The following is a 27,005-nucleotide window of genomic DNA, read 5'->3' on the forward strand; positions in this document are numbered from 1 at the left end:
AGGGTAATATTTTGGGGCACACAGGCTATGCTAGAAGTAATGGAATTATGTTTTAGACATAGAAATCCACAGCTTGGATTTCCTCCCACTAATACAAACCACCGCATCTATGTCTATGTAGGTCCATTCAGCATTTATTTAACCTTCTTTTCCTCTCCAGCTTTATTCTTTGATAGATCTCTCTGCTCATCTCCAGTTATTAGCTATTACCAGAGGTAAAAGGCAGCAAGTAAAAGATAACCAACTTGAATATATGAAATCTATTTACAAAATTAAAACAAAACCCAATAAAGTCTTGCTTTTAGTATAGCCAGTGAAATATGTATACTGCATATATATATACATAACTACCCCCACTCTTTTTACTGCTGAGTATTACGTAGCTCAAATGCATGAAGCCATTTAGGATGTAATTAATTTAAAATATCGCATTAAATCCACCTTTGTAAAACATGCTCTAAGTCTAGTTTAAGTGAACTTCATACTACACTAATATTGTCAAAAATTTTTTAAACTAAAAACACTGATCTAATCTGGTTGTTACAAAGGTGCTGTGAAAAGCATCATTTTAGTATTTTAAGAAGAAATTCTCCTAAAGCTGTTGTACATTTGTGAAGAAAAATTTTAAAAACTCTCTTTAAAAAATGAAATTTTTGTTTACAGAAATAGAATTAAAAAGAGAGACAAATTACATGGACAGGTTTTCCAGTCCATCATGGGTAAATTATGCTTATGTGTTGGGTTTTTTTGTTAAATACTTCTTTCTGTTGACTCCAAATGGGACTAACAGAGTAAAGAAGAGCAGAATTAGTATGTGCTATTTCTACCTCACAATGCCACAGTTCAACTCGTTTCATCAAACAAACACCACAAACAAAAGGATTTTGTAAGACAAATGTGACCCACACCAAAAGCAAGTAAAGTATTAAATTATTCAATGTACGTTACTGTCTTACTCTTCTCTTACTTAAATTCCAAGTGCACTGGAGACAAAAATACCAGAGTCGTTTTTTGTCACCTCTCACAAAACTTGGTTAATTAGCGTAGCACAGAGCAGTGCCCTGGTGCACACGTGACAATGTACACCCACACACTAATTCACTCTGCCACATTCAGATTTAATTAGGTGTGAGCCCAAGATGTGAGGCTCAAATCCCTATCAGGAAATACCCTGTGCTGGCCAAAATACAGGAGTGAGCTTGAGGTGATCCAAACTCAGGTCCCCCCACTGTCCTGTCCCCCTAGCTCTCATCTACACCAGACTTCTTTGAGCCTATGGTCTCTGAGGCAAGAAATGCCTTCACAGTTTGTCAAGCACATGAAATCCCAGGCTGAGTTTGCACCTCTTGGGGTAACTGTAATATACTACTACTGGCTAAACAATGAAGTGACAGAACCACATTTCTAGAAGAGTGCTGATTTAAAACAGGGATTTTTTAAATAGACATTTAACAATAATAGTTTTGTTTCTTTTTCTAATGTAAACTAAATACAAAGTTGCACTTTTCTTGAATGAAATACTGAAGAACTATTAGAATGTAACTCCAGAATACTTAAATAATGTTGGAAACCAAGTACAATTTTAAGGTAAAGTAAATACTTCAGGTCCTGAGTTGCACTGAAAGTTGAAATTGCTTCAATACGCCTCATCTGAAAACTGGACACAGACTTTTGAATCATTACCTCCTTTCAAAAAATGTAACACACATCACCTTACACATTTCTCTTACCTTTGAGGTTCTAGATTTTTTTTTTCTTTAGTTTCTTTTGTCTGAGGGTGAAAACAAGTTATTTGCATTACATCCTTTGAACATATCATTATATGCTTTCAGGTGGAAATGTTACTCTGCTGCAAACTGGTGGTGAGTCTTTCTGTGCCTGTATGCAGGAGCACTGTGTCAACACAGTCCCACCACAAGCACACATCTGCACAGCAGTGCCAGGAGAACGTGGGGCTCTAGGAGCTGTCCTAGTGAATTGGTCTTCGAAGGAGAGAACAGCCTTACAGGAAACCAGTGCTGACCAGTTTTCTTTCCCAGGACTGGAAAAGGAAGCCATTCAACCTGGGGGTCACCACTGCTTGCAGTATAGGCAGAATGAATTGCATCAGATCTGCCTGTGAGATTCAACATCCACACTAGTGGGAATTCCTGCACTACACATCTAGACAGAGACCAAACAAAGCAAAAATCCTCAGGAAAAAAACAAAATGAAACATTGATCTACCAGCAGATCATATTCTTCTTTTCCCAAAATCATGCTGGAGAAAGGTTGATATTGGCTTCTGAATTGCTGAGATGGTGTTTAACGAATACACAAACAGAAAGGAAAATACTCTAAAAGCTGAGAAGAGAGTGCTAGCAAGAAGAGTGTAATTTAATAGCCTGAAGCTGTCTGATATACAGTCTGAGCATAACCACATTAAAAGAAACCTTGTAAGTCTTCAAACTGTTAGCTATCTGTTCTAAATCCTTTTAACTACTACTTATTTTGGCTGAATTCTGTCAAGGCAAAATTAGCGCATGTTGTTTACAATTGAAATTACACACTGCCATTTCCATTCAAAGCAAGACTCAAGGTCTTGCCTCCCACATTATTTGCATTTACGTATTTTTCCAGAGTGCAGTTGTCCAGAAATTTCCTCAGAATTCTACTGGATCAGACTTGAAAATTTATGCATAGAATTATTTTTAGGACAGAGTATTACATCTTAGCACCATCCCCCAAGTCTGTCTATGACACCTCACAAGAGCTTTTCCACAGCAGGCTTTACATAGGTATAATAAAATCATTCCATGAGTCATGCACTGGCTGAGGGCTCTACCCCTGACACAGAGAAAACACTTCAAAAGAGGGGAAAAAGCTTAACAGCTTCAATGACACTGGAGCCCTGCATGCAGCACAAGAGAATTTCAGCAGGAGACCATCTGGGTTAGGCTTAGACAACTACTAAGTATGATCACCATTACAAATTTTAGGTTTGCCAGATTCTTGAAAGCATTAAATAGAATAACTCTTCATTTTATTAATGCAGAAAATCAAACCTAACACCAGTGTAATGTTGGGCAGCAAGCACCTTTGAAGTAGAACTAAGAGGAAGACACATCACAGCATCTCTAGGTGATCTTCTTCCTTTTTCTTCACTGAGTTTGCCAACAAGTTTGCCAAATAAGCTGGATTAAGGTTTTGCTTATTTATTTAGTGCCACGAGGCAGCATGATGCTGTCATTCCATGCAATACAGTTATTCTATGGTTTCTCTGTTTCTTTGACAACAATGACTGCATGGAAAAAAAAAACCAAACCAAACCAAACCTAAACCAAAAGAAAATGCAAAAAAAACCAAAAAAAAAAAACCAAAACACAAAATCCCTCCTAAAGTATTCACTGCTCTCCTAAAAATAATTGAGGATCCACTGAATGTCGATACAATCAACATCCTGTGCCCTCTGGTAACCCATGAACAGGTTTATTTAATATTTAGTAGTTCTTTTAATGCTATGCATAGTCAAAAAATTATCTGAAATCGCCTACTACAGAAGATAAATTACAATAAAGTTCATGTTCACACACTGAAATCAAAGAAAATTTTTCTATCACAGTCTCAACATGGCCCTCAAATATTAACTTCCCATCACAATCTCCATGGAGAGGTAGAGTTGGGACAGAAGGCAGCCCAGGAATCCAAGGCAGGAGTGAGATGCTCCAGCACTCCTTATGCCAGCTGGAGATGTGAGCATTAGCAGCAGTTTCTGGAGCTCTGCCAGCACAGCTTTAAGGAGTTTGTGTCCTGCAACCACTGTGGGATGTGGGAGGGGAAGCTGCACCATGGTGAGCTTGCCTAGCAGGTGAAACTTAAAAGTCAAATTGCCTGCATCACAATATTGTCTCATCGTGTCAAAATGAAATGCCATGGCACAACACATCAAACTGAGAATACTGCAAGATCTTTCATTTTCTCTTGGTTGAGATCATCTGGTTGGCCTGGCGAAACCTGCATTTTCAGTGCACATGTAGGGAAAATTTAAAGTTTAAAATTACAGTTACAATTCATAATGGTTGACTGAATGGGAAAAGTTTAGGCTGCTTACTTCAGACTCCTTTGTGAACCTCAGCTGGTATCAAGGAATTTCAAGCTGGGTGATTAAGGCTAAACTTCACATGGACTTCATGAAGCAGGGCAGGTGTTGTCAGAATTTGAATTATCCTGACACCTAGAGGTATATATATCCTTTTCAAAATACGGGAGAGAAATATGGAACAAAATGTCAGAATTTTCTCCATGAAGTATCTTCATCTTGCCATGCAGATTTCTATGCCTAATGGAAAGGGTTAAATGGTTCTCCTAAACAAAGAAACCACTGCCAATGTTTTGACTCAATGTAATGGAAGTAGGGAGAAAGAGAGAATGGCACAGGGGCAATTGTTCACAAAGGAGCTTAGGTCTAGAAGGGGCTTGTAATTAACTTCCTCATTTACCATTAAATTTCTTTCAGCCAAGTACAAAAAAGTAGTGAGAGCGTTCTGACTAGACAGTTTGCAAACCGTAATACAATTATGGGAAAATAATCAAAGCAGAATTCCTACATTTTACTGTTTTCTTAGCAATTACTGAAATACTGTATTTTCTGTATTTCACAGCTTCACATCAACCTTCTTGTTTGCATGAACCTTCCTTTCACTGGCACACAGATCTCTTATCAGGGCAACTAACTAAGCCTCCTAAAACTGTGTTCTAGCCACACTCCTTACAGGTGCAAGAATATCAAAATGCTCTCAGAATGTTCAACAAACATTTTGGTCCGAAAAACCTAAGATGTGACAGTTGTAAAATGTATCAATGAAAGGAAATATTTTATACAATAGAACTAAACTAGCCAACTAGTTCTCTAGCAGGAGAAGATTGTATTAATGAAGAACAGCATCAATTCTAAAAGGTTAATATGGTTGACTGGCTAGGATAACAGCTTGACTTAATATCTCACAGCAACCTCAAGTGGAAATACCCTTAAAGCAGCCACAAATGTTGTCCAAGTGGAAAAATGTCTGAACTTCTTGTCAGCAGACAGGTTGCAATATGATCTTGCAGAACACAGCCACTCACCAGCGACTGCTTGTACACTCCTCTTACCCAGAGCTTAATTTTTGATCCTTGAAAGGAGACAACACTACAGCAGCTTACAATAGGTACAGACAACTCATGCAAATTTTTATTTTTAGTTTATTTCATGGTAACTTCCTCAGGGTAACCATACACTGAAACTCCCAAAAAAAAAAAAAAAAAAAGCAAAAAAAAAAAAAAAAAAAAAAAAAAAGCAGTAATTATACACTGCACTCATTCTAAAGTGATTTTTCTCATCAGGGAAAAAGCCGCACTTACTTCTATATCTTAGCATAAAACTGTCTGCTCTAACTGCCTTGAGGAGAAATGTTTACAAGCATTTCTCATATTGAAAAATATTTTATGGAAAAGTCCAAAGTTTTTGGCTGCGGAAAAAGGTAGACAGAAATAGGAGAAAAGTCACTTAGAATTAAGTATTTTGTGTCTTTCTCACAATTTGAAAATAAAATCCACTGAAAAAGACAATATTCAAGACAAAACTCCAGTACTTCTTTGTCATATCAATTGTTCAGAAAATATTACAATTTTGCAAATTTTAAAGCAAAATTTTGAAGGAAATAATAACAAAACATTACCTTTACTGGTGCCCATTATATGAGGTAGGGTATTTTTTAATAAAACTAGCATTATAGTTACTGTAAAAGAAAGCAAAAAGTAAGCATCATCTCTGCCTCAATGAGTTTCTAACATAACACATTTTTTAAAAATAATGTAAATGTGGAGCTTCGTCTTTCCTGTCCTCTACAGAAAAGCAGAAATAGGCATCTGTTTACATCAGCTTCTCAGAGGAACATGCACATGCATATGTCTAGGCACACAGAAAAATACATAGTCCTCATCTTAACTCTGTTAACCTTGTTTGGGACAGCCCACCAGTGCCACACAAATGTGCTTATCTCCTTTTTCCAAAAGTGCTGAAAAATGTCATCTTCCCTGATGGGGAATCAGAAAAATCCAAACTCATGACCACGGACAAGCAGTCCAACTGGATAGCACAGAAATACTAAACTGCATTGTCTGGAACACTCAAGACCAGCAGATAAAGAAATTTTTGTTCAAAGGTACCAAAACCGCAGTGAAAACCTCCTCTTTACTTATGGTGGAAGCAAATCTAACAAAAAAAGATTTTACAAGTAAAAACATGTATATCTATATACATATATATATATATATATGAAAGATTATTGGTAATAATTAGCAGGACAGAGGATTTCTTGCTTGTTTACTTGGGAAAGTTTTATCAATTTGAGCAATACATTTACCGTTATAGCCTTGAACACAAATGAAGATTTTTTCAGCTTAACTTACAGTCACTCGTAGACAACAAGCTAAATTGAAAATGTCACTGTTTCACCAAAGTAAGAACAACCACTCAGCGGGTCATGGCAATATACTGATCATATTAAATTTGCTCTCCTGGCTTTATGAATATAGGAACTTGAGAAGCACATCTTATTGTATATTGGGCTTAAGAAGAGTCAATAACTGCAGTTAATATCTCATCTAACAGAAATCACCGCTTAATTAAAAGCCTATCAATAGTCTACACTACATTGACATTGTGGTGTACTTTACACAGTCATGTTCTGTTGATACCAAATCTTCACTATCATTTTTGCTATTTCCGTTGCTTTCCTTGTTTGTCTTTGAGATGCTTGTTCATGCTTGTCAAATCTAGTTAAGAGAGGCTAAGGAACTCCTTCTAGAATACAAGTGAAAAGACTGGAAAAGTTAGTAGGAGGAAAGGAAAAATAAGATATGGAATTGAAAGAGGAAAACTTAAACAGAAGAGGAATAAATAGAGCCTGGTATTCCTCATGTTATATTTTTTTCAGTGGTGAAAATGGTGAAAAGCAATGGAGTAATCTTCCCTCTCCTCTGAAATGCCAGACTTCATGCAAATCTTCCCCTACATAGTCCAATTGCACAGGAAAGAAACAAAGGGATGAAAAAATATTCCTGTATGACAGGTGCCTTGGGCTCTAGGCCATGGAAGGATCCCTGGTCCCCAAGGATGGGAACAAGTTTTCTGAATTCAGCAGCACAAATGAATATCTGTGTGCCTGCAGATTCCTCTTCAGCCAGGCCAGAGCATTCCAGAGCCTCCACTCTTTGGATGTGTGCTCTGCCTATCTTCTAAGAGATTATGGCTTATGTAGATATTTCCTACACCTTTGGATTGTCAAACACAAATCAGTTGGCCAAAACTGTGACATGCAAAGTCACAGAAATTTAAATATTGACTTGAGTTGCAAAATTCAGATTTTGAATACCCCTAATTTTAGATGTGTAGGGTCAAGAGTTTAGGTTCAGTCTCTCACTCATGAGAAAACCAGCTGAAAAATGTGCTTACCTGTTAACTCCTGGAATAATTAGTGTGAATTGACAAGGTTTTACTGCGTACAGATAAGATTAATGCAATCTTTCAAGTTGCACAAAACTCTCAAAGGTTTGGAAGTACTGTTTAATTTGAGCAAGCAAAGCAGACACACATTTTGGATGTTGAAGATACTGGGATCTGGTTTAGTCTCACTCACTTTAATTTTACACACAGGTAGTTTCAGTGATGTCACTGGAATTACCTGACTTTTATGATGGTGCCATGCCAAAGGAGACTGAATCTATGTGTCTGCAAGGAAAGAAATGTGCAGAAGAGAAAAGATGACAGGAAAATATGTGTAAATTAGACTTTGCAGCATTAAGTTAACCACCATCTAATCTTAAAAAATGCTGTACCTTTAACAGTATTTGACACTTTCCTCAATGTAACATATACTAACAGCTGGTTGCTGAAGCCGTGAGTCCAACATCAACCTGAGATTGGTGGTGGGGATGAGACGTGGAGGTGAAAGCAGCAAGGAAGCAGCAGTCCATCTCAGAGACCATGAGTATGTCTGGCTTTCAAATTCAGCTGCTTTTCAAACATTTTGGGGCTTCTTGCAAAGCAGAAACTAAACCTATATTGATAAATCCTTGTAAGCAGGAACATTGGAAATGCATCTTCCAGAAGGGCCTGATGCAGATTTAAACAATGAAGTGTTATACACTACAAATGAAACTGCATCAGAGTCTGAACTCTTTAGTTTCCCTGAAACAAAATGCTTTTAATTCTGGGGAGAAGCCCATCATAGTCTTTTCTTTATCTGAATTTCCAGTCATTTCAATTTATTTTTCAAAAAAGCTGTATTTTTTACAGAAAGTTTTGATCTAACAACACCCCTGCCCAGTAGCAGCTTCTGTGAAACCAGAATTTTAGATTAATATATTATTGATCAAATTCTTGCATTAAGGAAATGTTAAACTATACAGAAAAAGGGCTGGTGTACCACTGTAACTCCAGTATTTAGCCATGTAATGTGGGAGAGACAGCAGAATTCAAGACATGCAACCACAGCTCTTGCCAATAGTGGTAGCAATAGCAATTGTATGATGTATGTATGCCTACAATTTGGTCCTACATATCCACACTGTGCACTTCATAACTGGCATTCCAGATATCAGTACTAAGAGGGATACTAAAAATTTCACATTTAACTGAAAAATTATACAGTTTTTACTAAGAAATGGGAAATTTGAGGAAGTTGCTTCATGTTCTACCTCATACACTGTATGAGAAGAAAGATAATGACGACCCACCCAAAGACATGTGAATATGAATCCATTTACTTCATAAAGAATAAATTTTTCTAGGAAGGTATTTATGTGGGGGTCTTCAGAAACAGCCATAACTGTGCTGGAATTTGAGATGTTGCTCAGATAACTGCAAATCTGCATTACAGAACATGCCAAAAAGCAGAGATACATTTTAAGGTGGAAATTAGACCAGCACCAGCCCTGCTGAATTGGATGGTACTTCAAAATTTTTTTCTTTTTATTTTACACATTACTGCTAAAGTTTTTTGTTTCTCTTTTTTTGTTGTTGCTTTTTGTTTGTTTGTTTGTTGGTTGGTTTTTTTCTCCTTAAATAAGGAAATTCTTTGTTTAAGCATAAGAATAAAAAATGAAAGGAAAATAATTATTCTGGTAATATCTGGGGAGTATTTCCTATTTTAGCAGAATTTTCTTGAAGACATTCAAAACTAAAAGAATGAAAATGATAAGCAATGAGGTTTTAAATAGAAAGTATTTTACTAAAAGATATAGAAACACTGCCCTTATTTATGTAGGACACTATATAAAACAAGGGGTTATTTTTAAAGATTCCTATTTACTTGGCCACCTGGTGTGCTGAGAAAAAGATTACCTATAGCCACTTCTTAAGTACATCATTTTCTAAGGAATGAGCAAAAAAATGCCTGAATAATCCTTTCCAGTGCTTTAAGGACAGCTTGCAGTGTAAATCCAGTGAGCAGCCTCAGTCCTACACCAGTTGAAAACATGGCTGGACAACTGCAATGAGTGGAAACCTTAGAGGCACAGAAAGCCATCCTTGCCAGGATTCAGGTCTGTGTAATCCACAAGTGCTCCCTGACTCTGAAGCACTGGTAATGAACTATAGATCCTGACCACATAGGAAAAAGTCACATTAGAGAGTGTCTACTGAAATCAATAATACGTATCCAATGTATGATTTTTTTTTCTCCTACAATTGTTATGGCTTCCATGTGTATGTCATTAATTTAACAACTGAATGGTATTTCAAATGTTTGCAGTTCAAGGTACCTCCTGTTAATTTAGTTACAAAAAGTAAATGCACATTAGGACAAAAAGGAAAAGAGAGACCAGTGCTTGTAAAATGAAAGCTTTGTATTTGACAATAAAAATTTAGAGCCCCTTCTCTTCCTTCCTCCCAAACTCTTAGGCTGATTCATCTCTCATTCAAATTTAAAATGCACAGAGAGGCTGCAACAAACCTACAGAAGATTGATATGCACCACACTCCACACACGGTTTAGCTCTTTATCCCAAAGTCTGGCATGATGATGCTGGGTTTTGTGATGATATTATTTCAATATATAATAAACAGGGTTTGCTATAAAAACAGTGCGATGCAAGTCCCCTTTAAAAAAAATTACAAATTGTTACTATAGCACTTCGAGAGAAAGGGAGCGAGAGATTCACAATGCAGGCACAGAACTTGGCAACCTGTAAAAGTGCCCAGTCGAAAATTACTAACAGCTGGAGATGACAGTTGTTTTAACAGCTGAGCTGACAGGATTAATTTAAATGCACTGAAATCAAAAGTAGATAACACCTGTTTAGTCTTCCAGGGCCATTCAGAAAGGTAGGCCAAAGGAAAAGAACAGAGCCAGGGCTGTCTGTGTGAGCATGTGTGCACCACGTATGTGTGCATGTCTGCATGTATGAGCCCCTCCCCTCCCTGAGCAGGGGACAGAAGCACTCCAGAGAAGAATGACATACTTTGGAAGGACGGGGGCGCAGCGGAGATTGGTGGCTTGTCACACAATAACAAAGAAGCCAAACCCCCACCAGCTTGAAACATCTGGTTCCCATTGTGCCCACCCTCCTGCTCACCCTTCTTCCCCCTTCTCTTATCCAAGGTCTGTGACCCAAACCCAGCAATGCATAAAGATCACTGAGTTTAAAGCTGCAGCTCCTCACTCCTGCATCCCAGCAATCCCCTTGGGTTAATTAATGCATTCTCTTTGAGCTCCAAGTCACTGGAGCTCCCACAGGCTCCCTCCCACCCACTTCTTCCCCATACTAAAAACAAAACAAAAAATTCCTCACCTTCCTGCCATGCCACAGCTCATAACTCGCATGTCCACAAAATAAATAAACAAATACATTCTACAAGGCATGTGAGGAAAAACATGTGAGACAGGAAGAAATTTTTTATGTGGCAGGCAAGGAGGGGTTGATTTTATCCTTGCTTCTCAGTCTATCATCCTGCACAGTGTCCTGCATCATGAGAGCTGCACATCCTTAGGACCACAGCTGGGTGTCCCAGCATAGCCCTTGCTCTGGGTACGAGCTCCAAGACAGCCAGGAAGGAGAACTGTCTGGTCTACGATAGGAGAATCTAGGACAATCTATAGAAATCACATCTTTTCCTAAAAACCACACTGTGCTGGTCACTGTGCCAACCTCCTATGGTACAAGAACTCTACGGGCCCAACTCTGTAGCTGCTCCATTTGCAGCACTTCCAGTGAGGCAAAAGTGAGCTCTGCTACTGAACCTAAGCCAAAGGCTCCCAAACTCTCCCTACGATCTCATTTCTAGTTATGCAAATGGCACTGAGTTGTAAAAGGCAGGTATTTCCAGGGAGCTTGCTTCCTCAGATCTATGTCTAGTCCCTTCTTGTAAAGCAGGACCACTGTCAGGCTGTGTCTCCCAAGCAATAATTAAACTTCACCACTGTGAAGAAGCACACAGCTACTATCAATATCAACCGTACATTCAAACCACAGAAACCAGACAGAGAGAATGAAGTTCTTGTGGCAATCTGTGAAAAAACGACCATACAGAAAAAAAACCCCAGAAGAAATTGTGGGTTTTAAGTCTGCTCTGTGCTTTTTACCACAGGACTGATCTTTTCTGCCTGTATTCCTCCAGGGATGAAAGAACCCCAGCCCTACAATTGGTACAATGATGCTGTAGCTGTGTACTTCTTACAACAAAGCCTTTAGCTCCTCCTTCGTGCCCCACAGCCTTTCAGCAAGGCAAAAATGAACTCAAAAGCTCATGTGCTCACTTCAACTGACTGCAAGCCCAACCACCACGCTGTCACACCAATATCAAAGCATGGTTGGCACCTTTTGTTTTTGCAGTTGAAGGAAAAAAACCCAAACTGTTCAGTAGAGTGGTTCAGAAAATGTTTGATTCATTGATATCAAAAGTTGGAGAACCACAGATACCTTCAGTTACAGCACAAATCATTGCCAGAAAGCAAGATACAAATAAAGCCATCCATTGTAGCTGTCCCTTAGCTGCAGGTTTCAGCATACTCAGCTTGTATTCTCTTTACATTTACAGCCACCAAAGCTCCCACACACTCCCTCCCACCTTCCTCTTCCCCAAACAGCACAAAGCTTCATATAGGCTAAATCACTGTGCCAAGGAAAACAGAACAATTCTTAACTAAGCTGCATTTTTTATTTACTTGTTTCAGAATTTCAAGTCCTCTTTTAGCATTTATTGTCCAGGCAAAATTACTTAACTGGGCAAATGTAAATATTAATAGCAATTCTGAGAGAAGAAATAAGACCCAAGTTCACCTCTTGTGTGTGAGCCCTGTATGCAACAAACTGAAGTAAAACCACAATAAACACCAATTTACATAGACAAGTTTCAAGTCTGGGCGTAACACTGCCTTCATTTTGTTTCACAAGAAAGTACCAGGACACTTTCAAACTCAAGTCACATGAACCTTTCTCTGGAGGGTATACTTTGTCCACTAAATTAATGTTAATGAAGTTGGGGAGTACAGTGTGATGGATTGTACCTGAGTTTTACTTCTGCAACCCAGTCTGTGTGTGAGAGGATTTAATACACAGGGCCACATTGCCCATCTTGCCAGTTTTGCATCCAGAGTAGGAAAGCTCTATTAAAAGACAAACATCAACACCAGCTCTCAGACACTTCTGGGTAAGAAAGGGAAAAACTTCAGTAGAATGAGATATGAACTTTCTTACTTGCTGAAGCACTGAAATCTTCCAGCAAATGAACCTAAGGATTCCCAATATGTTCCTAAAATATTTGGCTAATACCAGAGGGCATTTTCCCTGTTATTTTTCATGTCCATGAACCTCTGCATGTCTGGATTCTGACCAAGTCTGGAAGCAAAAGTGCCAAACAACATGCGAGAGGCTGTTCTCCTGACAATTCTGATTTGGCTGGTTGCTGGAAATGACAGAAATCCCCAGAGAAAACCAGCAGTAATGATAGTTCATCTCCTGATTTGCAGCACAAGATCTCTACTGCCTACCACAAATTAATCAGGAAATGTTTCAAAAATGGGAGGAAAATGGAATAATATTGAAAGAACATATATTTTAAAAAATAAGTAAATCCTCTACTCCCTATAAATAGACATCAAAGTAGCAGCAGTGCTAGTCATACTGGCAATAATAATGATGATACCAGGAAGGTCTGATTACCCTTGCTTATATCCAAACTTTATTCTTACAAATTTTATAAATCCTATCTGCACATCTAATTCCCTAATTTCTATTAATAGGAAATTTTCCATACGAAAAAACGATCTCACTTTCTAAAGGTCTTTTTCAAAGTTTTCAGTCTACTGGGCATGTGATGATAATTGCTGCTCTGTTGTGCTTAATGATAAAGTCCTTTCCCTACACAAAATAAGAAGCAGTTTCTTCCCCACTTTTTATTTCTTTACTCAGCTCAGAGGCTCAAAGAATAATTACAAACAATGCCTGAAGAATGGTTCAGTTAATGTTAATTTATACAACAAACTAATTACTACCAAATGGCAAAAAAAAAAATCACATGTGGAAGTTCCTGTCTCCCACGCACACAACTAAACCAGCAGCCATCTGTCTCAGCCTGGGAGCTTTCAGTGACAAGGAAAGCAAGGCAAAAGGATGAATCCAGATACAGTAAGCTGCTTCCTCTGACACGAAACCATGGGATTCAAATACCATTGTCTCTATACGGTGATCTTAGAAGTGTCTTTTATATAAAACAAACAAACAACTTGCATTAGTAACTGCCTTGCTAATTTTATCTCAACCCCAAGAATTTAGGATGAGGTCTAAAATGCCTCCATCTATCTGCTGTAAGTCTTCCTCCACTGCATTTTCTCTATAGTACTCTTTATAACATCCTTAACTATCAGAAAGCATGATGTGAGACAGTCTTTGAAACTGCTTATTCTATGTTACAGCATGTACACTGATGAGACAACATGATGAGAAAATGTGCTTTTTTTTGTTTCAACATTTTTTTCCCAACCTGAGAAATTATTTTCTTCCAAACCTTGAAAAATAAGTCAGTACAATTGTTAACCTCTTTTATGGGATGCTCATTAGAAACTGGCAAGGACAAGAGAGCTGTGGACAAATCCTGAAGCATTTCTTTCAAGTCTCATTGAATTGAATGTGAGTGCTACTTTATTGAGGACGTCAATACCAGATCCTTTACATGAAAAAGTACCTTGGCATTTTGACTGTTAATTATTCTCTGATTAGCTTGCATCTAATGAAACAAATTTAACACAATATTATACCCTAAGCTCTATTCAAGAAATCTCAACTCCAATATTCTCTGCTCTCTGTGAGATCAGAACTCCAGCAGTCATCAAAGAAAGTGCTGTACATGAATAGGAGCAAAATATCAGAGTTTAGATTTTAGATTCATAGTACACATTTCAGAGGAGAACTGTTCTTCCCGTAACATTAAAAACTTACAAATCTTTCTTTGTTTGAATATAAGGCAAAATTTTCATATTTTGCAGAATTATTTCTATGTGTCTCATTTGAATCAGGCCGACCTCTTACATTTCTGTGAATCTCCCAGAAGTGCCAAAGTGCAGCCTTCATTTTATTAAAGAGACAAGCCAATATAAGGTAAACACTGAAGATGTTTTAGTAAAGATGAAATGTCTATGAACTTGTGCTTCTGAGTATTTCTCTATTCAAAAAGAAAGGATATGTTTCAGATAGCCTGAAATCATCACAGAGGAGGAATGAGTGCCATAGCAATTTAAAACAAGGTCCCTGTAATCTCATATTCATGAAGTAACACAGTCATTATTTCTACACGGCCAGAATAGTATCGACAGTTTAAATGAAGTAAACAAGAAAGAATCTACATAACAAAAATGTAATGCCTAATTATTCCTCATTCATAGTCCTTAACAGAATTATGATATATTAAAAAAATTACATTCTAGCATACAGCCAAGTGCATAAAATTTTACATGATAAAATACATCCAATGAAGTGAAAGAGGAAGAAACAATTTTCATGTAACTCAGTCCTACTGTGTCTCCTCTTTTTTTTTTTACATCATCAGGAACTGCTTTGTATAAATGAAAACTTAGAATCTTTCACAAGAATTTAACTTTGTTTCACATTTCTCAATGCTTTCACGTTTTTAAGGTGCATTTCATAGAAGTTTAGCTACTATTAAAGGCGGGGGAGCAAGGGGGGTGGGTGAGGGAGGTGGGAAGAGGGATGGCATGGGAATTATAATCCCAGTTCAGCAAAATCCAGTTCTTGGTATAACAAGCGAACTAAGACAGCTTTCAACATGGATTTGGAGTTTGAAATGAAACACCATATAAGTGACAGGAAAAGGAAGGATCATTCACCACAGTGTGTATTGCAGAAAAATCTGTATCTGCTTTTGGGGGATGCTTTGGACATCTCACAGTCCTTGGACTGTGACTGACATCAGGTCTCTTCCCTCCTCTTTCATCCCAAGTAGCCTCAAGCAGCTCTCACAGCCAAAAGTCTGCCTCTAATTTTAGTTACCACTCCTGGCACACGTTGTGTCCTAGATCACTGAAAGCCTTGAATTAATACATTAAGACCCAGTATTAAGCTACAGAACTGACAGCTTTACGGACTGCATTCAGCCTGGGAGGAAAGTTACCTGGCATTGTTTAAACAATTCCAGTGCCCTCTCCACATAGGAGAAAAATTTTACATTAAAAAAACATAAAAAATCAAATGAAAAAATCTCCACGAGTATTTTTAATCAGATTGCAAAGGTGTATTCTAAGGGAGAAGGAAAGGTCTAAAGAATGTCAAAGTACAACCTTTAACCTCCTTTATACCGAAAAGCTTGGAAAAATTGTCTACCTGTTCCATTTTCCCACAGTGTTGTCTGATTATGCAAATACAGTAGGCATCTCCATTCTTCTCTTCTTGATGCTTTTTCTTGATGCCTTTACGTCTACAGGGACTTGTCTGCTAACACAGCTGAAGCAGATAAGTTAAAAACAAGCATACTGCATCTTATGTGCTACTGAAAACACTCAGAAGTGTGGTGGTTGGTAACTACAATCTCATTTCTGGTGAACATTTACAATGTCCAGTATAAGCAGATCAATTGTTAGCACCAATTTGTGAAAAACCAAGGATGAAATGGAACTGGCAGCTGAACTCCCTCCAGCATTTTAATGGGAGTTTGCTGCATGCTACATTTATGGCATGAGGCCAAAACAAAAGCAACAACCAACAAAATGAGTTTACATAGAACTATTAGGGAAATTTTGCAGTCTGGCACTGTAAGAAAACACCTCTCATTATTTTGTCTTTGTGAGCCTCTTTACTTTAAAATATTGGGTCATGCATACTGTGTAGAATCCACGGGGTACTGTGTTGTCCCATCCACTAACCTGTCTAATGATAAAATCAGAGTAATAATAAAAAGCCCCATGATTGTCTCAAAAAGACTACACCTTTTTTCAGCAGAAAGAACAAGGTTGTAAACCACTATGTTGTGCATATCATTCATCTAATATTTATATGCTTAGGTATAGAATGACTACTAATGAAAGCTCCCTAATTCATCTGAACTCAGACAGGATTGACTTGGCCAAACCAGTAAGAAAAGAATGCATTTTGCTTGAATATGCATCCCATACATCCCATGCCCAAAAGCTTCACAGGAGCCGTGAATCAATTAGATGACACAGCAAGAGGAAATGCATAAAAAAAAAAAAAAAAAGACTTAAAATAAAATAATCTTCAGTGAAATGTCTTCATATTTGGTTAAACACCATTGCTGATTAAATCTGTACATGAGATCAGTGTGGAATCCAGAATTGTTGCAGCTGACAATCATTAGCAAAAGCCTGCTGTCCTCTAGTTTCATCTTCATATATTAATTTCATATACAAGGAAATATAACTATTGGGAAATACATGGCTTTGTTTAGGTCTTGTGTACAGATACCTCCATAAAAATACATTATTAATGTGCTTTATGCTTTGCAACAAGCCAGCAAACCTACAGGATCAAAGGAATACATAGTAATCACTACAGCTGAAACCATTTTTCTGGTTAGTTCTTCACTTTTTTTCTTTTTCTTTTTCTTATTTTTTTTTTTCCCCTGGTAACTGACTGTGTGGGAGATAAGATGCTCAGCTACTGAAATGGGATATGTGTTGTGGGCAAAACAGAAAAGAAAAAGAAGTTTAGCATAAAAATATCAGGATGCACAAAAAAAAACCAAACCAAGAGGCTTTCTTTTTCCATGTGATCTTTGTCTCTACACTATTTACCTTAAGATTGCGTGTGTTAATCTGCAGTACAACACTAATGCAACATTCCAAACTGTACTGGGAAAACAGGACACCACTTCCAAGTCAGGAGAGACACTTTTCTTTCTGATAAAGCACTTGGACATTGTTTGTAATTTTGAGGCTTTTATATCTTTGGCTATTATTGTTCTTGTTTATCAGCAGTGCAATACAACAATTATTTGGGGGGTTTTTTTGAGATGAAAATAATATTTTCCTTTGAGCATATGGGCTGGCCTTTGCAACTGCAATTCCTAGATATTTAGGAAAAAAGCTACAATTAGTAGCCAAGTATCATGTCCCATACACAGCCAACAGTCCCTGCTGGACTTCACAACTATACATCCCATACATCTCATGTCTATTTGCAGGTTCAATAATTTAATTAATTACAGCTAAAAGGCACTGATGAACAACGGAGGTTCCTTGCACATTGCAATGTGCAAAATTGCTTTTTCTCCCTCACAGGAAGAATCTGGCTCTCTGTGCTTCACACATCTGTGCTTCTCCTTCCATGTGCTGTTTAAGCCAGCACTTCCTGTACCCCAAAAGGCAAGTCTGGGGCTAATTCATCCTGCACTACTGTACTTAGACACAAGTATCTTACCAGCCCGGCAACAAAAGTTTTTGCCAGTTAGTGACCCCATAGATTTTCTGCTGTTGTTACCTTTTAGCTCTTTTTGTACTGCTCCTTCTAGGAACAGGCCTAAATCCTGCCTGTAAAAGGACAGAACAAGTCACGTTGGGTTCCTTACAAATCCTGTATTGGGTCAAATGTTGCCTTCTTAAAGCTCTTGCATATTCAGTCAGAGTAAAGAACTTGCATCTGAAAACAGAATCATCATCCCACATCACCCTGAAGTGTCCATTAACTCTCCCACACTTAGAAATCAATCAAGAACAATGAGCCTAAAATACAAACCAGGCTGCTCAGAACAGGGAGACAAGGAACTCAACTTCAGTCAGATGGCTTTCTCTTCCTCCCTCCAACCTGCATCAGTGTGAAGAGGACAGGATGCTTATTCATGAGCATTCATGAGCCCCTGCACAGGGCTCATCCAGAGTACGAGCCAGCAGGATCCACAAAAGGTCCATCATACAAAACTCCCACAGTGGAGACGTGCAGGGTACAGCTTATTCCCGTCTGCTCACTTCAGAAGCAATTCTTGCTCACCCCAGCCCCCAAGACCTTCCTTGCAAAACCTTGAAGCTACTACTCCTATTTACATCTTTTACCCCATGTCACAACCCTGTGTTGCCACCTGTCAGTCACAGTTCCATTTGTCTCCAGGAGGGTGAAATAGGAGGAGGAGGAATTAAGAAAGTGGAAGGACCTCTGCATTGGTTAGAAATGCTGAGGGTGGGAAGGATGGGTGAGTGGGGGGAAGGAGGAAGAGAGAAATGGAGATAGATTAGAGGGTAACAAAACTGGAGAGGAAGATAAACAACCAAAAAGAAATATGTCCTTTGTTCATTTAAATGGCTCTCTGCTCCCAAGCCCTCTGCATGACTAATGCCACACTGTGGTGTGTAAACCTCTTGGGCACATAACACAAACAAAGCATAATTCGGCCTGAACAAACAAAGACCTAAGCAACAGTGATTGAATTCATCTTAAAACAACAAATCAATTCTTCCCTATTAATGCCCTAAATACCAGCGTAGGAGCACTGTCCTGTTGTAATAAACAGCCATGTGTTCAATTACCGTCTGTTTTCCCAGCTACTGCTCTCTCCAGTAATTACACCTTGCAATGTATTCTACATTGACATTATATTAATGTGCTGGGAGGAGAAATCCTAAATACAAATTAAATCAAGGCTAAACATCTCAGAAAGTCACACGTGCTAACAGGCCATTCTTCTGCAGAAAGCACAGCCTGATTTTCTCTTCATTCACTTTTCACTTTTATCCTCTGGCTAAATAAATGAATTAAAATGCAAGCCTGAAAGAGTTCTATTGCCCCAAAGACTAACACAGCAAATCTTTCATAAGCTCTCTAAAGTCCACTTCACCTGAAGAAGAAAGCTCCCCAATCACAAGTGTTTCCTAAGTATCAGCTTACCTCACATCAGCAACAGCAAAAACAGCAGCAACAAAACCCCTTCAACAACAGACAGGTGACAACAAAATGGGGCAAGAAAAACAAAAGCAGAAAACATTTTGGACTGAGACAAAAGCAGGAGAATAAAAGTTTAAGAAAAGGTTTCTTACTCTTTTGCAGTACCGTCAAACAACTTCTATTGACTACTGAATAGCACACAGCAAACAGACCAAACAAAAACTATGATGAAAGACATATTTACTTGTGCAGGGCTCCTTCCCCCTACCTCAACCTTTGTTTCCTTTTCACGTACACCCACACTGCACCGTTTCCATTGTGTTGTTAAATAACCAATAGCAACCCAGAGGAAACACTGGAAGAGTTTCTATGATGCTGTCAAGCACCAGACAGATGCTTGGCAGTGTCAATATGTTCGTTATATTTGGGTTGTGCCAAGGTTTAAAATTAAAAATAAAATAAGAATAATGATACTGGGAGAGGAAGAGAAAGATGGCAGAGAGTTAGTGCATGGATGTACAATAAACTTTAAAATCCATTGAGTATCATCCTACCTGCTGGGTTTTACTTCAGGAATCTGACCTGTTATGAAAATAGATAAATATTGATTTCTGAAAGAAATTTTACTAGAAAGCAAATTTTACTAGAATTTTACTAGAAATCAAAGTGAAATTCTGGGGTATACCAGCTGCAGATTTCTAGGCCCTCTAGAACAGACTCCAAGGTTGCAGCTGCAAAGACAGATGTACTTATGTTCCAAAATCAGCTCCAAAATAGAATGCTCTAGGTGCTGCGAAACTTTGCTGACTTCAGGATTCAGAAGGCAAAGAAATTTGCACATTTGGAGGAAATCAAATTTGTAAAGTTTTTCTGACTAACATTACAGATTCCCCTCAAAACCACAGTGTGTAACATTCAGATATATTTAAGTGTCTGTAAAACAACTGTTCGTTTGTTCTTCTCAGGTCATTAGATATAAAAACACCCCCTAAACCTCACCAGGTTTTGCAACTCATTTTTTGACTAGTTTGCATTTTTTCATTTCAGCTGCCAAACCAAGTCAGGGGAAAAGCTGTTTCCACCTGACCCAAAGTGTTTTATTTAATCCTAATTGAAATGTTTTCACTTCTCTTTCAGATTAATCATCTTAAACATTTAAAAACAAAAAACATCATTTCCAAAGAAACATTTTGTCTAAAAATGTTGACTGTTCCAAATTTTCTACTATTTTTTGGCTAAAATTAACTTGCTGAATTTCTAAATGCTATCAGTCCTTAATTACTGTGTAACAGGTTTTAGGGTGCTTAGGGCAGAGAGTTCCCCCCAGTTCTCCTTTATTTGGTTTTTGAGCACTTTTAGAATTAATACATCATGGAAATCATACACATATAGCACACTTGCTCCTGAGGCAATGCAGAAACCACAATATAATTTAACTGTATGACAAGGAAAGATGCTGAAAGGAATTCTATCTTCCCAGTACAGTTTTATGTACAATGCAGGAGATGCATACCGATGCGTAAAGCTCACAACCCTCAAACCACCTTAAAAATATCAATGTTAAACAGACACGTATCCAATAAAACTAAGCAACAGCTCCAAACTCAAGAGTATTTTTACAAGGCAACTTCATTAGCTAAACAAGCAAGTGGGAGTTGCTACAAATGTTGTTCCTTGCCCTACTAGAGGCTTTCCCTTGCTTCTGGTAAACAGAAGACACAAGACAGCCTTGTGAATAGCTCATGGCACAGACTAAGATCGAAAGCTAATCAGACAGGATGACAGGTCATCTTAATCAACTTCAAAAGCCAATCCACATGCTCCTCGCAGCTCCTCACCTCCCCTTCCCGCATCGCTCTCTCACTCATTTGGCTGTATTTCCCCCTTCCCCCTCCACTCCCTTCCCACAAATTGTGCTGTTAAGAAAGAATGCAGGGAGCCCTTCAGGTCTCAGCATCCCGGGCGCAGGTGGTGAGGAAAACTTTGAAGTGAGCTCTCTGCTAACTCTAGAGCTGGCCGTGTCTCCTCCGTAAGCTGCTCTTATTAAAGAAAAGACCAAGCATCCACTAGAATAAAACCAAGCAGGCCTATTTAATTAGGGCAAATACTTGATATCCACTTCTTCATGTTAAACCACATAGTCACACAAGCCTGGGAGGTCTGATTAATTTTAAAATGCACAGTTGTGACAAGCGCCTCGGGGGTAAGAGAAAGGGGGAAAAAAATCCCACAAATCCTGCTAGCTCAACAAATAGGTTTCAGCTAAATGGTATGTATGCTGCCCAGATTAAGATGTTACTATTCAGCAAGGGCTTGAATCTTTAATATGAGGGACAAGAGGCCTGAGAAACAGGTGGCTTGCTCTTCACTCTTGAATAAATTATATCCCCGAAAGCTGTGGCACACAAGCACCCAGAAGGAGCTGGCACACTCCCCCATGTTCATCTGGGTATTACAGTCTGGGGCAGAGGTTTCTCCAGCACTTATCCAAGGACTGAAATGAAGGTCAGAAAGCTAATGGCTTTTCCAAGGGAAGGGGGAAATGAAAATAAAATACTACTAATAAAAAAAATTTAAAAGAGAAAGACCATACAAAAAACAAAAGACCATACAAAGACTGCAAACTGATCAAGGTGGAACACAAGAGGGGAAACACGCAGAAAAATTATGTGGGGTCAAAAGTGACAGCAAATTTTGAAAACCCCCATAATTTTGAAATTAATCATAGCTGGTGAGGAGTCTGGCTACCTGGCGGACAAAGGGCAGAGAGGAGTCCAAATAATTATTTTTGCCTTGCTGAACCACTTGCATGTTGTGCTGTTAAAGACAGGAAGTGAAAAGAGAAAACATCTTTCTTTGGCTCCTGCTTGTTCAATATTATGGAGTGAACATAACCTAGACAGAAATTTCAATTGTAGACATCCATCAGAGAATACTTCCCTTCTGAACCAGGGAGGGGGAGAGAAGGACTGCATCTTCTCTCCAAAAGCACTGGTTTCCTGTATCTCACTTGACCATAGTGCTTTCTTCTATATTTAAGATGCTGTATCAGCACCTCAGATGCCTTTTTAAAAGGAAGAAGAAAAATCCAAAAGCTAAAAATCTTTTGAGGATGTAAGACGAGAGAGTTGGAAGGGAATCTAAGCAAATTTGGAAAAAACATCCATTGAAATAAACCACAACTATCAGTCTAAACTGTTGGGAAGGAAAACACTTAAAAACTGAAGGCAACAAATAAATAAACTTCACTTTGAGCAAGTCAGAGCTGGCAAGGCTTCAAACTAGGCTACCTCTGTTCTAGAATTAAAGCACTTGTTAATAAAAATTTAAGCTACAGTATTTAACAGGGCCTTCTCTTCACATAGGCCTATTTCACAAATAAACTTTCAATTTTTAAAATTATTTAAAATTATTTTTTATTCTATATATGAAAGGATATTTCCATATGGCAGGGTCTTCAAAAGTAGCGTGTGGAAGTTTGATGCTGGTCTGCTCGACAAGAAAACACACATTTTCTGGTGACAGACTGCAGAGATGAACATGGAAAACACAAGGCACCTGAAGCATCCTTCCACAGCAGCAGGAGTGTACGAACAAAACTTGAAAGTACTCAGCTGTAAAGTACCCTTGTTTGTCCTTCAGTGGAAAAGCATTACAAAGCCTCTTCAACACGTACTCTGTCAAAGGGGCAGTGAAGAACCAAATAAAAGAATTTTAAACCTCAACCAATTACAGTATCCCTAGGCCTTTCCCGAATCAGTGCACTTTATTTCCTCCCATCTCATCAGATGTGATCTTATTTAAAAACAAGAGTCTGCATTTCAAAGGCCACCCTTCTTGTGCCTATGAATGGCCTACTTTGGAATCTAAGGATTAAAAAGAGGAAGACATCTCGATTTTTTTACAAGATTTGCCAATTAAAAGTTAGATAATGCTAGGAGATACTTCAACTAGAGAGCCTAAATTCAGTATGGATCACTTTTATAGATTACAGAACTGCTTAAACAACAGTCATTTAAATTACCACATTAACAGGTGTTGTGATTTATAATGCAAACTTAATCATCAAATAGAAATAGCCTTTGGGGGATGTTCACAAGACAAAAATCATGCCCAAGAGGCTCTTCTCATCCCTTTTTCCACAACAAGTAATTACTTATAGTACTGCTGCCTATGATAATACATGAAGCTACAGTACTCACATTGCCTGTTAAAGCTCTGTAAACACACGTATTCCCTTCCTACTAAACAGCTGAAATTAATTGCTCCCCCTCTGAAGATCTAAGGACTATAAGATCAAAATGTTGGAGCAGGAAAAATATGGAACACAATAAATGAATAGTGTGTGCATGTGTATGTTCATATATATTTATGTCTAAATATATACAATACATTGTACGTGTGTGTGTGTGTGTGCATGCGCATATACGTATGCATATCTGTGTATGTGTCTCTATGGAAAATTCAAAGTATTCATTTAAATGGCCCAAGTGAACTGAATTTCAGAGGTCCTTACCAAGGAAGAATGAGCCATGCATATGAATGACCGTACCCACACAATCTCACCTGCTCTGTCAGTCTCTGTCATCAGGTAGATTTTCAAAGGATCTTTATACAGAGTTCCTATGAATTCTGTACAACAATATGGATCTGGCCTCAGAAAACCCACTATGAAGGTTTTAAAGATGAACAGATACATAACCTGTTAAAAACATATACTGTCAAAATAGAAGATTGATAAATCAAAAAAGAAGATTGATGAAAATGAAATTTTCTTATTGAAAAGTTAGAAGACGTAAAGAGCCAAAGAACACTCCACTCCACCTTATTCTAAAAATAGAAAGGAATTGACTTGTTTGCCTCTTTCTTTTCCAGAAGCCAAGCCATATGTTTAGGGGAAAGGCTACAGAGATTCAGAGATATAATTTTCCACAAGCACAGGCCCCAAATTAACAAACAACATTCCAATCACATCAATAGTGCAAGGAAAAGCTAAGTGGTTGCTTTGGTCTTTTCTTTCACAAACTTGTGTCAAGCTCAGTGACTTCAAAGAGATTTCCATTTCATTTCTACAAATGAGGAGAACAGACAGACAGAGAATCTCTCCCATCTTCTGATGCCTGAAGAAAACAGAAGAAAAACATGCCTGTATCTCATTCTCCTAATGATTTCAGCTGCAAAAGGAATCCCATGGTTGGCAGACGACCCTCGGGGCAAGGGCTTGAGGTCGTCACAGTGTATAAGGCTTCTCCAAACCCACTCCATTATCTTCATTATTGTACACCAGGAATAAAAGGGGACTGACTCCTCTTCTGAAGCTCAAGTTAGAAAGGACAGAATGTTTCATGTAAAATAACACTGTGTGACTTCAGTAATAGGTTTATGCCTTTGGGGGCCTAATACTAAAGCTGCACATAAGAATTTTCCACAGAATTTGAGAGAAGAAAAGTGAGCACTGTATTAGTAATGAGCAAAATTCCACAAGTTTTACATTCACTGAAACACTTACGTCTCTGTGTCAGCATATTTCAATCACATTGTCAATCACATACTTTCATCCAGTGGCAGGAAAATGGCAAAATTAGGGTGAAAAGAAAAACAGCAAGGAGCTTTAGAGCTAGGTATAAGCCCCTATGAAAACATCCCCCCCCCAACTCATATCCAAGGAGGAAAAGGAGGTGATGAGCTTTTGGAGAAGTAGGTAGTGCAAGTTCTTACAGGGCACATTAACCAAGGGTATATGTACAAAAAATCTACTTGAAAACCATTTATATGAAGTGTGATGCTTCCCTTATCAGCTCATGTGAGTAGAGGGATGTGTTCATATTTGTGCATATGTACACGTGTGCATTACTGCACTCTGAGCAGTATGTTTAAAATGTAAAAATTCTTATCCTTTACTGACAAAATTTACTAATTTTTATTTTTATTTTCTAGTAATCAAACAATTGAAGAAAATTGTTTCCCTTGTATCAATAAAGTTTCTTAGACAGAATCAAACCTGTTATCAATATTTTGGAATAGCTCACTTGTCCTTAGAGCCTATTTCAGAAAAGAGAAATCCTTTCCCTGACTGATATGGGGTTTGAATTGAGACCTAAAGTTGTCTAATCAGCCCTTTCTTTTTTCTGATTTTGAAGAAACAGGCCATTTGAGAGAATGCTTGAAAAGCACATTTCCCACAGCAACTCAGAAGACTATTTCAAACAATAAAAAGAGAGCAAATATAGCCCATTGTACAAGTTAAATAATATATAAACTTTTGAGTACATAGAGAAATGGGAATCTGGCTCATATTTGGTCTTTGAAAGATTCACAGGAAATTGATTTAATTAAACCTCAACTACTGGTGCAAATGTTTCCCTTTCTTTCCGAAGGGAAATAAAGTATTATATTATTCTTGTTGACATAATGCAGCAAAGCTTAACCAAGATTCTTGACTTCATCCCACAAAGCTTTACAAACTAGCAAGACCAAAAAACATTACTGAAATATGCATTTATCACAACTGCTGCATTTTTACCTACATGTACTATCAAAAATTCCCACTTGTAACACCTTATTCACATGGAAATTTATTAATATGCTAATTATCTGACTAGCAACCAGTGATGACTTACAATTTTACTTTAACACTACATGAAGAAGACATGACAATAACTTTCTGCTGGAGCTCAAACAGAGAAGGCACTGTGTTGCATTAGTATGTACTCATTTAGGGAAAAATACTCATATTTGTAGAGGACCTCTAAGAACAGTCTAGCCATCTGCACCCAGAAATATATATTTTTTTAATTAGCCACTCTAAAAACAGCCATGTTGGCTGAAGGGAAGGGGAGGGAGGCTTGTCAAAATGATGTATTTGTCCCTCACCACCTTTCAATGCTCCTATGCAAGTCTAATTTTCTTCCTAGCCAGCTCACCTCTCTGCCCTCCTTTTGTTTCATGTGCCATTTCCCATTCTCTTCTAATTTCTGAACTTTTGTTAGTTCGTTTTTAAGGAGAAAGGGAAAAAAAGTTCAACTCTCTTCTATTCATTTTTTTCCTGGATGGGGAGTAAGCAGAGACATGAATATGGCACCCTCATAATGATTTAACTAGGGCTTAATGAAATTTTCATCACAACCTGCTGTTCAATTTAATGGCCTTTGAAAGACAATAGAACAATGGCTAGAGGGAAGAAAAGATTTTTTGTCGCATGCATTTGCAAAGCCCGACATTCAGTTGCTCTCCCTCCTCTCTCTCCCAATCTCTTCACAAAGCTGTAGATCTTTAGTTTGTACTGTATATTTTCATTTTAGTAGAGCTGAGATAATGCACAAGTTCTGTAACCATTCTCATGTCTATGTATGGCCTTTCCTTAATGGAGTCTGTGCAGCTTGTACAACCTTATACTCAACAGAGTATTTATACATTGCCCAGAGCTCCTTGTTTTTTCCTCTGTCCGATAAAAGCCTGGTCTCCTTCCCACCCATTCCCCCCCAATCTCTTCTATCCAAAGATACAGAGTATGTTACGGCACTGACCATTACGTAAACTTAAATGCAAAAGAAATGTTGTAAGTAATATTAAAAAAAAATGCTTAGACAGAGAATTTGTTTCCCAGCAGACCCTGCATGGTCCAGTCAAGAAAATCCTAATTT

The 27,005-nt window shown here is 38.1% G+C and overlaps 1 protein-coding gene across 20 annotated transcripts in view; it reads right to left on the reverse strand.

Annotated features, from left to right (window-relative positions):
* Positions 1-27,005, reverse strand: part of SOX5 (SRY-box transcription factor 5) — a 607,966-nt gene that overhangs the window by 186,658 nt on the left and 394,303 nt on the right. The gene's annotated exons all lie outside the window — the stretch shown is intronic.

The sequence above is a fragment of the Erithacus rubecula genome (genome assembly GCF_903797595.1).
Source record: "Erithacus rubecula genome assembly, chromosome: 4".
Taxonomy (NCBI): domain Eukaryota; kingdom Metazoa; phylum Chordata; class Aves; order Passeriformes; family Muscicapidae; genus Erithacus; species Erithacus rubecula.